The sequence below is a fragment of the Lactuca virosa genome, chromosome 9, assembly GCF_052849685.1.
Source record: "Lactuca virosa cultivar CGN04683 chromosome 9, Lactuca_virosa_CGN04683_v6, whole genome shotgun sequence".
NCBI classification, from domain to species: Eukaryota; Viridiplantae; Streptophyta; class Magnoliopsida; order Asterales; family Asteraceae; genus Lactuca; species Lactuca virosa.
This window is the reverse complement of record NC_136434.1, coordinates 217008045-217018009: the sequence shown is the minus strand read 5'-3', so window position 1 is coordinate 217018009 and position 9965 is coordinate 217008045.

The following is a 9965-nucleotide window of genomic DNA, read 5'->3' as shown; positions in this document are numbered from 1 at the left end:
AACGCAAGGTTCGTAAACCCCGTTAAACCGTGTTTTAGTGTCGTACACAATCCCGATGATTGTGCAATAGTGTTTTATCGCTTTGGTTCGTTGTTTAGCACTGTTAAGGCTAAGGAAAATCAAACACATGAACTTTCCAAATGATGATTTCTCATTAAAATAGCGAATTATATAGTGATTACATAACGTAAACCCTAACATAAAAGGGTTATTGGAGTTGACCGGTTTGACTTGTTGCCTTTGTTTGACTTTGACTTGACCGAAATTTGATGGTTGTCACACCAATGAAGAAGTCTTGGTCCAATAAGGGTTTTGGGCCGAGAATTCTTGGGCTAAGGCCCAGAATTGATTGGACTTGGCTTATTGGATCGAGTTTTGGACTTGCATGAGGTTGTTTCGGCTTGAATCACAATGTAATTGTAGTTTGAATTTCACTAAATGGGATGTTGCAAGGTTACATGGAGGAAATTGTCTTTTACAAGGACCAAAATCTTAACCCTAATTTGCTAGTTGTGACATCATCCCCCCGTTAGAGGGAATTTCGTCCCGAAATCTGCTCTAGAGTAGCCTTCAAGAACTAGGGAAGAGATGGAGGTACTTGTGCAACATTTGGTCTTTGCGTTCCCCGATAAACTCTGGCCCTCACTTGGCACTCCATCGGACCGTCACGGTGGGAATGCGACTTTTCTTCGATCGCTTCACTTCTCTGTCCATTATTTCTGCAAGTTCCTTGACCCAGTGATGGTGTTCATCTACTTCAATCAAATCAAACGGGACAACGAGAGCTTCGTCGGGTAGGTATTTCTGCATGAATGACAGGGTGTACATTGCTGATTTTAGGCGGTAGCTGAAGTCTATAAGCCACTGGACCAATCCTAGCAAGGATTTCAATGGTCCGATGTATCTCGAGTTCAATTTCCTACGCTTTCCCAAAGCGTATTATCTCTTTCCAAGTGGGGACTTTTAGCAGTGAATGGTCACTGACTTAGGATTCCAAGGGCTTTTGTTGCTTACTTGCATGGCTCTTTTATTAGTTTCTATATGCCTCTAGTCGTGCTCGAATTTGAGTGATCTCTTTAGTTGTCTCTTTGGTGGTTTCGGGCTGGTGACAGTGTCGTCGGGTACTGTCCCTTTGGCTAGCTGGGTGTTGGTCATCTCAGCCCAACACAGAGGTAGTCTGCATTTGCGTCCTATATGGGGAGGTGGATGGATGGCCATGGCTAATGAGGATTGTGTACTTGACGAGTTGACGCCCAAAAAGTAGTGTCTCTAAACCTTAAGGCAAACCCTATTGTCACCAAAATTAAGGTTGTGTGTGGTGTAGTTGGCCTTACAATTCTTAGGTTGTCTTGGGAGTTTCCTACTACGGGATTCTGAGCTAATGAAATGTCGACCTTTGCTTGTTTCTTAAAGTTGGTCGAATAAGTCTTCGATTCGGGATAGGGGATATCGATCCTTGAGGATGGTTTTGTTCTTAGTAGTCAGTGGTCCTATGGACAATTAGCCTTTCCTCTTTATGAGTCGGGTAGGTGTTCTCTGAGGTTCAAGTCTTGGTCTGATAATTCTCATACTTATTGGATCGTTCCATCGACCGGACACTTTCTGTGTTTACGTTGGTGCTAAGTGGCCTTGGTGGTCTGGCTATGGAAATGGCTCCATGAGTTGAGTTGATTTCCGAACTCAACTTGGCACATAGGTGATATTTCCGAAAGGACTTCGGGAACATCTCGGGGAGGTTATAAATTTCTGAGGTTCCTTTCAGGTCTTTTTGCTTCTTGTTTCCAAATTCTATTGTGGCTAGGAAGAGCATGGTATTTCTTACATAGGTACTTATGAGTCTAGATGCCAGGGATGATTCGGGGATTTGTTGTTATAAGTTGTAAGGGGTTTCGCTAATCGATTGGTTAAGGCGAAAGGTCTCTTTGTTGCACATGAAATTTGTATGGTGAGGATCAAGCCAGCCCACGACCATTGACGCTGTTGGGTTCTTGTTGTAACAGATGTTGGATTGATTTGGAAGGGATGGTTGTTTGGAATGATAATGTGTCCTATGTACACGTTTTTAATGTTACCAGTTTCATCCTTGTTATTACTACTGCGAATATTTTGGACTGCGTTTTGCGAGTACTAGTAGTATGAGTGTTCCGATTATTAGTGATGAAATTTCATAATATGGTCCCCAACAGGCCCCTCTATAATCGCTTGGTGTATACAAGGCATGTATAATTAAGATTGGTGAGACCGTCGACTGAGGGACTCTGCCCTAAATCCACAACCAAACAAGGAACATGAAATAAGGCGAAATGTAACATCCCAATTTTCAAGACCAAAATTTTTTGTTTTTAATTAAGTAACTCATAAAACGGTTTACTGAATAACATCAACGATTCATATCATTTCATGAAAACTTAGCCACGTGTCTCAAGAACCATAACATAAAATAGTAATAATGTCAGAGTACGGAAATCATATGTGTGCGATCATATGTGTGCGATGCGCTGATACCGTGCCGGCTCCTTCCCCTTTGCTGAAGAGGTACCTGAAACAAAACTGAAAACTGTAAGCACGAAGCTTAGTGAGTTCCCCCATCATACCACATACCATATATACAAATCACATATTGCCGAGCATATATGGGTGCCCGGCCTACCCTGTCAGGCATATCTGGGTGCCCGACCTACCCTACTGAGCATACCAGGGTGCTCAACCTACCCCACTGTCAGGCATATATGGGTGCCCGACCTACCCTCCGGTGTATCTCAACCGATTACGAGGACTATTTCACCCTACCACTACCACATAATAACATAACATAACATAAACATAATGTATAGCATAGCTGGGTACTAGACTACCCCTTGGGCCCTATCGACCGGTAACCGGGGACTATTTCCCCAACTACCACTATCACATAACGTCATATCATGCTGGCACATAATCATAACAGATAACAACATACCAGATAATTATCACGAAGACAATTATCTCTACTATAACTCTTACCAGTGGGTCGGTCGTGGTGCCTGAGACCCATTTCTACTGGAAGATAACTCACCTCAATTTCGTGCAGTAACTGAACTGTCCTCGACGCTGGAACCGAATCCTCTCAAACTCTTACACATAACAACCTTCCTTAATTACCATTTCATACTTTTAAACCTTTCAAGGGTTACTCAGGTCAAAGCCACAGTCAAGGTCAACATCTTGGTCAAAGTCAATTATGGGTCAAAGTCAATGTCTGGTTGACTCAACTCGCTGAGTTGCCCCCACAACTCGCCGAGTCCCTGAATCCTCAAAACACTAAAACCTCGACCCTACTCGCTGAGTCTTGCATGCACTCGCCGCGTTCTCCTTCATACAAAAGTCGGAACCTTCTTCAACTGACTCGCCGAGTTTATCCTTGAACTCGTCAAGTCTTTCTTCATGCAAGAAGACACCAATAGTTATGGACTCGCCGAGTTCCTTATGAACTCGTTGAGTTCGTCTTCATGCAGTTGGTACTTGTCTTGAACTTGTCGAGTTCTGTTCTTGAACTCGCCGAGTTCCATGATCTCCAGGTCCACAATAAGCCCAACTGGCTGAGTGCTCTTCTAACTCAACACCTTGTCCATTATCAGAAGGGTTTGGGGAAAATTGCAACCCGACTCGCTGAGTCCCTCCATGTCCACAACTATTTAGTCGATTTTGGTTGGTCTTAATGCATCCAAAACATAGATCTGGCCTCCTAGGGTCCATATTACACGTAAAGTTACAAGCTTTACGTTCATGCATGGGTCTTCAAGCCCAAAAGGTCCAAAAATGGAGTCTACAAGATGCATGGGGTTCTTATGGCAATAAAGTTGGCACCTTTATGCCATAAGAACCCTTAATGGTTCCATATCTTAAGTCATAAACCCTTAGGACCACAAAAACCCGAATATGGCTCTACAAAAGCTTAGAAAAGGTAGAAACTTGCTCTAACTAGAGATCTAAGAGATAGATGGTCAAGGTTGAAGCATTTTACCTTGAATGAGCTGGAAATGAAGCAAAACCTCTGGATCTACTTGCTTCTTCTGGAACCCCCAAGCTTCCACTTCCTTCTTCAAGCTTCAAACAACAAAAAAACACAAAAATGGCTTAAGAACACTCTAAATGCTTTAGGGTTTCGAGTCAGGGCTTTACTGGAATGAAAGAGGCGATGGAGGCTGGATTGGGACGAGATAAGGCGTTTAAATATGGTGCAAACCCTAAATATTAGGGTTTCATCCGGACAGACCTACTCGCCGAGTCGGGCTCCCGAATCGTCGAGTAGGTTACTTAAAATCCGCATCCAAAGTCAAGTCTACTCGACGAGTTGATCCTCCAACTCGCCGAGTCCCAGTGTAAAATACACAATTATTTAAATTTAAAATACGTACCGGGAATCGGGTGTTACAACTCTCCCCTATTTATTTCAGACTTCGTCCTCGAAGTCTGTTGGTGCATCCGGAAAAAGCTCAGGGTAATGCTCTCTCATCTCGTCCTCTAGCTCCCAAGTCCATTCTGAGCCCTTGCGGTGCTGCCATTGCACCTTTACCATCTCGACCCTCTTATTCCTCAAATCCTTCGACTTCCTGTCGAGGATAGCTATTGGTCGCTCAATGTAGTTCATGCTGTCATCCACCTGAATGCCCTCTAGTGGTACCACCGTTGAGTCATCTACCAGACACTTCCGTAGCTGAGAGACATGAAAGGTGCTATGAATCTGACTAAGTTCGGCTGGCAGATCCAGCCTATATGCCACCTTGACCACCCGGGCTATAACTCTGAAAGGCCTAACTTGCCTCGCTTCCTGAACTGGATGACACCTTTCCAAGGTGACACCTTCAGGAGAACCATATCCCCGACCTGGAATTCCAGGTCTGAACGACGCTTGTCAGCATAACTTTTCTGCCGACTCTGAGCAGTCTGAAGCCTGCTCCTGACCTGCTGGATCCTTTCCGTCGTCTTGAGTACCACTTCGGTACTCCCCATGACTCTTTGCCCAACCTCACCCCAGCATATCGGGGTCATGCACTTCTTCCCGTACAACATCTCAAAGGGAGGACGATCGATACTCGCGTGGTAGCTGTTGTTGTAGGAGAACTCGGTCAATGGAAGATAGGTATCCCAGCTACCACCGAAGTCTAATACGCATGACCGCAACATATCCTCCAATGTCTGGATGGTCCGCTCACTCTGACCATCCTCTGCGGGTGAAAACCAGTGCTAAAGTGCAGACGAGTCCCCAAATCGTCATGAAAATTCTTTCAAAATCTGGAAGTAAACCGCACGTCTCTGTCTGAAACCACGGAGACTGTCACTCTGTGTCATGCTACAACCTCCCGAATGTAGATATCGGCCAGCTTCTCGGCCGAGATGCTCTCCTGGATCGGTATGAAATGGGCACTCTTGGTCAACCGATCCACGATGACCTATATGGAATCCACCCCCCGCACAGTCCTGGGAAGCTTGGTGATGAAATCCATGGTAATATCTTCCCATTTCCACATGGGGATGTCCAACGGCTGCGTCTTGCCATGGGGCCTTTGGTGCTCGGCTTTGACCTTCCTGCACATCAGGCATCTCTCGACGTACCAGGCTAAATCCCGCTTCATGTAGGGCCACCAATAATCAGGACGGAGATCTCTATACATCTTCGTCGCCCCGGGATGAATAGAAAACATGGACTTGTACGCCTCCTCCATCAGCACCTGGCGCACACCTCCATGATATGGAACCCACACCCTACGGTGTAGTGTCAATAACCCACGACTATTATAGTCAAAGGAGGAAACCTTCCCCACAATACGCTCGCTCTTTCGATGTTCCTCCTTCATAGCCTCCTGTTGGGCCTCTCGGATATGCTCCAACAGTGGAGTCACTACTATAATCCTCAAGCATATATCTCTAATCGGGGCTGCCTTGTGACTAAGTGCATCGGCCACAACGTTGGCCTTCCCCGGGTGGCAGAGGATCTTACAATAATAATCCTTTACCACGTCTAGCCACCAACGTTGCCTCATGTTCAGATTCGGCTGATCTATGAGGTGCCTCAAACTCTTGTGGTCCGTGAAAATGGTATATCGGACCTCATAGAGGTAGTGTCGCCAAATCTTGAGGGCGAAGATAACCGCCCCCAACTCCAAACCGTGCGTCGGGTAGTTTACCTCATGAGGCTTCAACTGCCTCGAAGCGTAGGCGATGACATGCCCTCTCTGCATCAATGCCGCGCCCAAACCTGAGATGGACGCATCGCAGTATACCACAAAATCCTCCACACCCTCTGGCAGGGTGAGGATCGGTGCCTTGCATAATCTCTGCCTCAATGTCTCAAAAGCTGCCTGATGCTCAGGCCCCCACTAAAATACAACGACTTTCTTCGTCAGTCGGGTCAAGGGTACGACTATCTTGGAGAAATCGTGAATGAATCTCCGGTAATAGCCCGCCAATCCTAGGAAACTCCGAATCTCAGATGGAGACTTCGGAACCTCCCATCTCATCACGACCTCCACCTTGGCTGGGTCGACCAAAATACCATTATGGTTGACAAGGTGCCCAAGAAACTGCACCTCGCGCAACCAGAAATCACACTTGGAGAACTTGTCATACAAGCTCTCCCTCCTCAGGGTATCCAACACCTGCCACAAGTGCTCCTCATGCTGCTCCTACGTCTTGGAGTAAACCAAGATGTCATCTATGAAAACTATCACAAACCGATCCAGCATCGGTCTGCATACGTGGTTCATGAGGTCCATGAACGCTGCAGGGGCATTGGTGAGCCCGAAGGGCATCACCACAAACTCGTAGTGGCCATAACGAGTCCAGAACGCAGTCTTCTGCACATCCTCGTCTCTGACCTTCATCTGATGGAAGCCTGAACGTAAATCTATCTTAGAAAACCAAGATGACCCCTGAAGTTGGTCGAAAAGATCATCAATCCTCGGGAGTGGGTAACGGTTCTTCACCGTTGCCTTATTCAGCTCCCGGTAGTCTATGCACATGCGATGTGACCCGTCCTTCTTCTTCACAAACAGGATCGGGGCCCCCCAGGTTGAACTGCTCGGTCTAATGAATCCCTTGTCTAACAGCTCCTGCAGCTATGTAGACAACTCCTGCATCTCGGGAGGAGCCAACCGATACGGTGCCTTGGCTATCGGGGCCGCACCAGGGACCAGGTCAATCCTGACCTCTACCTGTCTCTCCGTAGGTATCCCAGGCAGCTCCTCCGGGAATACATTCGCGTACTCTTGCACCACTTTTACATCACTCACCGTCGCCCTACCCGCCTCTCGGGTAACCATAACATAGGTGACATACCCTACGCAACCCTGCTGAAGATAGCGTCTAGCTCTCGCTGCTGAACATAAAGCTGGTCCACGTTGTGGCCTCTCGCCCTGAATCACCGGCTCTCCCTCACTGGGGGTCCTGACCCGTACAAACTGCTATGCGCAGTCGATCACTGCCCCATTGGGGCTCAACCAATCCATGCCAGTAATAACCTTGTTCCCACGCAACGAAATAGGAACCAAATCTACCAGGTAGCGCTCTTCATACAGTCTCAAAACACAAACCCTGAAAACCTCTTCTGCTCGTACTGATCGGTCGTCAGCAATCTCGACCTCTAGAGGGCAATCCAACATGCCCGAAGACTCAAGGAACCTCTTGCTAAGTGCAAGCGAGACAAATGATCGGGTAGAACCTGAATCGAACAACATCTGAACTGGAATACCGTTCACATGGAACGATCCTAAATAAAACACATAACATGGCACATAAATATCATAATCAACATATAATAAAAGCTAGGGAGAAGAAATCATACCTGTCACCACATCGGGTGCGGCGCGTGCCTCCTCGGTAGTCAACCGGAAGGCTCGGCTCCTCACCACTGGAGCCTCTGACTTGACCTGTCGGCCATCTGTGATCCGCAGAGTCGCTGGAGCTGATGCCGCCACTGGCGCTGCTGCTGCTGACAACCTCGGGCAATTGGCCTTTTTATGGCCTCGCTGGTTGCAGTGGAAACACAGTAACTCAAATGTTTGGATAGTGGGGGTAGAAGCGGTACAATCCTTGTTGAAATGCCCAGTCTTGCCGCACTTGTAGCAGCCCGATACCTCCGCCCTGCACACCCCCTCGTGTGGCTTGCTGCATTTTCCACAGCGGCTCTGGACCTAATGGCCCTTCGACCTAGCATCGGATCCCTTGGGTTTCTTCCCCGAAACCCCAGTAACCTGCTCCGTCTCTGCCTCCCTCTTCATGAGGTGCTCTAAATCGATCTCCCTATCCCTCGCCCTGGCAATCATGGAATCCAGAGTAGGGCACGCTGAGTAGCTGACATGCTCCTGAATATCTCCCTCAACATGTCATGATAGCGGGTCTTCCGCATCTCCTCATCTCCAACATACCGAGGCACCAATAAGACCCTCTCCCGAAACTTGCCGGTAATCTCAGCCACCGACTCTATAGTCTGTCTCATGTCAAGAAACTCCCTGGCCAGCTGCTGAAGCTCCACAGCCGGCGCAAACTCAGCCCTAAAACTGGTCACAAAGTCAGACCAGGTCATATCCTCAATGGCTGAGGCTCCCAAAGAATCACGCACTGACTCCCATCAATCTCTAGCCCTATCCCTCAAACATCCAGCAACATATCGAACCTTCGACCCCTCAGGGCAGAAGCTAGTCAACTAAGCAGACTACATGTCTGCAATCCATCTCCTAGCAACAATGGGGTCCTTTACCCAGTGGAAGTCTGGTGCACCACATCCCCTGAAGTCCTTGAAGGAGAGTGTGCAAGTCCCCGCCTGGCCGGATGCCATATCGCTCCTGAACGCCCTGAGGCGATTCTCCATCAACTCGACAATCCCCTCCTTGATAAACCCGAAAATCACCGGGGTCGCCTCAAGTATGCCTCTTGTGATCTCTGACACGATGAGCTCGCGCAATCTCTCATCAACTGGTTCGGATCCCGAACCTGAACCTGATCCTGATCCTGATCCTCCTGCTCCGTGGAGCGTAATCATCACCATTCTGAAACAAAACACATCATCGTCAGGGTCATACATAACCTCGAGAGGTTTCTCATACTACAAGTTCCTTGGTTCTATCTCATCCCTCCTTGTCTTGAGTACGGATCCTCTGCTTCCAGTAGTACGGGCCCATACTACCTTCAACATCTATTCGTACTTTCCTCAAGGATTGCCTTGACTTTACCAAGTCCTTTCTACTACTACTGCTCTCCGCACTAATCTAATCACAGGCTTACCCAAGGGTAACTCTCCTACCTACTCTCCGCCATCAGCTGCACAAGGAATTCCCGCCACCTTCACCTAACTAGCTTGCAAATACCATTATATATCACTAAGACCAGATAATTCTTTGAATGAGAGGCCCTTCCCTACAACGGTTGGACTCAAACAAGAGCTGCGCAATAGGGCTAGACCTAACCTTCTGAAATTATTTAGTCCTCACAATATGTAACTCAATGTATTCGTTTAATAGTTAGCTAAAGATAGCTAGAATTTCTAAAAGCACAAAGCAAGCAGCATTCGAGCATAGAGTAACCATACCAAGCATATCCTCCTCAGGCCATCATATTACTGACTAACCATTTCTAGCATATAATTCAATAAGCACATATAGCAGGCACATAAGGCATCTTCCTAGATCCTTAGCCCTAATCTAGCATGCAGTTCTCATACAAAGTCAACAAGCATATAAGGCATCATTCCTAGATCCTTAGCCCTAATCTAGCATGCGTTTCTCATAATCACATCACATCATAACATAACATGTATGGGTATCTTGGGGAAAACTTACTTGAGCTCGGCCGGTTGCACGCATCACACACCTTGTTCTTTCTCAAACCTGCTTATTTTTAAATTTTAGGAAAACTATTTTCTTGTAAAAATCTTTCAAACCCTCGATTGAGTCCAGACACCCCCGAAGGTGTGTCTGAATCCCTCAAAC